The following is a 3,794-nucleotide window of genomic DNA, read 5'->3' on the forward strand; positions in this document are numbered from 1 at the left end:
ATTAGATAACATAGACTTCAAATCAACAAAAGTAAAGGAAGACAAAGATGGGCATTATATAATGGTAAAGGGAACAATTCAGCAAGAAGACATAACAATTCTAAATATTTATGCACTTAACACGGGTGCACCTAGATTTATAAAGCAAACCCTACTTAATCTAAACAAAACGACAAACAGCAGCACTGTAATAGCTGATGAATTTAACACCCCTCTGACAGAATAGGATACATCCTTCAAACAAAAAATAAACAAGGAAACAATGGACTTAAACAGAACTCTAGAACAAATGGGCCTAATAGACATTTACAGAACAATTTACACAAAAATCACTGAATATACATTCTTCTCATCAGCCCATGGAACATTCTCTAAGATTGACCATGTCATAGGGCACAAAATATGTCTCAACAAATTCAAAAAAATATAAATTATACCATGCATCTTCTCAGGCCACAGTGGAATAAAATTAGAAATCAACTCCAACAGAAACACTCAACTCTATGCAAAGTCATGGAAACTAAACAACCTATTGCTGAATGACAGTTGGGTCAAGGAAGAAATTAAGATAGAAATTAAAAGATTCTTTGAACTAAATGATGAAGGGAACACAAGTTATCAAAATATGTGGGATACAGCTTAAGAGTCCTGAGAGGAAAATTCATAGCCATAAATACCTACATCCAAAAGACAGAAAGATCACAAATCAACAATAGATGTACGAGTGAATAGATGTTGGTGTGGGTGCAGAGAGATAGGAACACTCCTACACTGCTGGTGGGACTGAAAACTAGTTCAGCCTCTGTGGAAAGCAATATGGAGATACCTTAAAGCGATACAAGTAGATCTACCATTTGATCCAGCAATCCCATTACTGGGCATCTACTGAAAAGATCAAATGACACTCTACAAAAAAGACACCTGTACTTGAATGTTTATAGCAGCAAAATTCACAATTGCAAAGCTGTGGAAACAACCCAAGTGTCCATCAATTCATGAGTAGATTAATAAAATGTGGTATATGTATACCATGGAGTACTATTCACCTCTAAGAAACAATGGTGATATAGCACATCTTATATTTTCCTGGATAGAGCTGGAACCCATACTACTAAGTGAAGTATCCTAAGAATGGAAAAACAAGCACCACATATACTTGCCAGCAAATTGGTATTAACTGTCCATACTTATCTTTAAATTAAAAATTAATTTAATTGTATCATAAATAAAATAATAAGCAATATTTAAATTTAATTTAAATGCATTTACAATATAGATAGACATAACTGTAACTCATGCTGTCTACATAAAATATTCAAATAAAATATTACTTCACTGGTGAGAAAAGATTATTCAAACTGAATCACATTGACATTGACTAGACCAGTGATATTTCTATGCAATGCTAGAAACAATCATGTGGCAACACATTCTCACTGCAATGTAGCAATACACATGCTCCTCAGCTTATAATGGGTCTCCATCCTGCTAAAGCCGTCATGAGGTGAAATATTGTAAGTTGAAAATGCACTGAATACACCTAACCTACTGAACATCACAGCTTAGTAACAGTACACTGTAGAGCACCGGTTGTTGACCCTAGTGATTGCACGGCTGACTGGGGGAGTTGCAGCTTGCCGTACTGCTGTCTACCGAATGCATCCCTCTCACACCATTGTGAAGTCAAAAACTGTAAGTCGAACCAAAAACCATAAGTCAATCCATCAGAAGTCAGGGACCATCTGTGATATCTTTAATGATGCAACAGTGGGAGTGAAATGTGTTTCCACCAAAACAGTAAAGTTGTGTTCCATGGTAAAATATTTTACACTTTATCAGTTGTTAAATTTAAATTAAAACTAATTATAACTAAATAAAATTAAAAATTCTGTTTCTCAGGTACACCCTTAAATATCAAGTGCTCCATAGCAACATGTGGATAATGGCTGCCTTGTTCGATACTGTATTTTCTAGAAAATACTCAAACATATGCACTTTAAACACACACTTCTAAATAATCCACAAGAGAATAAAGACATGGCAGGGATACAGAAAGTATCTGAAACTGAATGACAGTGAAAACAGAATGTATGAAAATTTGTGAGATACAGATAAACTGATGAGAACAGATACTGCACTTGATCTTAGCCAAAAGGCAGAGAAGCGATAAGTGGGATACAGATAAATACTCCTAGGGGAAATTTTATAGCTTTCTATTCTTCTATTGGAAAGGAAGAATTTTTAAATAGTGTAGAGAATACTGTAGATAATATATTGTGGAGTCTCCAGATAGTATTATCTTCTGCAGAATACTGAGTTTGTGCTAGCAGGCACTTAAATTACTGGCAGATGGCTTTTGCCTTAGGAAGGCTTGATTTTTAGATGTCATTAGCAAGGGTCTGCTTTAATTTTGCTCTTCCTTCTAGGGCAAATATTTTAGTCCTGAAATGCAGTTCTCACTCCTCAAATATGACCCTTTTGGTATTTCAGTGGAGATCTCGAAATTTACCAAAGGCCTCTAACTTGGTGAACTGGAACATGAACTTCTGTTTGTTGCTGTGAACAATTGCTGGTGTCTCTGATAAACTCTGTCAGCCTCCAGATACATTTTTCTCCTGGACTGCCCTGCACTTGTAGGGTTCAAGGTCAGCCAAGGATTTAAAGGCAGTTCAAATGCAGAGTTTTTAGTGCCCCACAACCCCAGTCTGTGGCTCTTTTCTTTTGGGGAGTCCCTCATCAATCTCTACTTGCTCTGGCTGCCTAAATACCATCCTCCACTCGCCAGCCCCTCTGAGTCTCTGGCTAGTGCTGTCTGTCCATCAGCATGATGGGGTAGTGCCCTCAGGGGGAAGATGCATCAGGGTGGGACCAGTGTGGTCCCCTCGTCTTAGGGGTCAAGTTCTCTGTACGTGTTCACCACATTTGGTCACTTCCCACTGTCTTCAAAGTTATTAAGTATTATTATTACAGTTGTTGTTGCTTTAGAGATTGAGTCTCACTGTGTTACCCAGGCTGGTCTTGAACTCCTGGCTTTAAGTGATCCTCTGGCCTTGATCTCCCCAAATGCTTGGATTATAGGCATGAGCCACTGTGTCTGGCTGTTGTTTTACTCTTAACTATTTTGCATTTTCTGTATAATTTGTAAATGTTATCACAGAAAGATTGGAGGCTGGAAACCTTCCTTCACAGCTGCTTTGACCCATCAAGGAAGAAAAAACTCTACTGATTCAAAGAATCCTCCAAATTCCTGTTTTTCATCCTTCACCCCAGTGTAGAGATACTTTTAGAAAATAACAAATTCTAAAGGTTGCTATTATCACAGCCTCGACCAAGACAGTCTTCTGTGGTCACCATCACCCCACCACTTCTTTCTTACTAGTACATAGACAGCAGAATTTCTAGAACATTCCCACACACGTCTTCCCCATTCTTCTCTGAGGCTGAGGAAGTGATAGCTATGCAGCAACCTCTATCCTTCTGCCTAAGATGTTGAGAGGCATCTTCCCTGCTATTTAGTCATAAAAGAGAGAAAATATCATATTTGAGGTAATTAAAACTGTTTTTAATGAACAACATGTTAGGGGGTATGAGAATGACATATTTTGAGTTACTTGCCATTTAGTTACTGGATGGATCTCACTTGGTCCAAGGCTTGTATTTTCTGTTACAAAATTAATTAAACTAATAGAGTTAAAATAATAACATATAAATTTTAAAAATGTACCTCCTGTGCTAACAAAAATGCAAATGATTTTTAGTTTCTACTTCAATACCTCTGGGGTTTTGAGTCTGTT

The 3,794-nt window shown here is 37.2% G+C and overlaps 1 pseudogene; it reads right to left on the bottom strand.

Moving 5' to 3' along the window:
- Nucleotides 1-2,050: 2,050 nt before the first annotated feature.
- On the bottom strand, nucleotides 2,051-2,168 carry LOC142873090 (uncharacterized; annotated as a pseudogene).
- Nucleotides 2,169-3,794: the final 1,626 nt, after the last annotated feature.

Source organism: Microcebus murinus, chromosome 9 (assembly GCF_040939455.1).
Source record: "Microcebus murinus isolate Inina chromosome 9, M.murinus_Inina_mat1.0, whole genome shotgun sequence".
NCBI lineage: Eukaryota > Metazoa > Chordata > Mammalia > Primates > Cheirogaleidae > Microcebus > Microcebus murinus.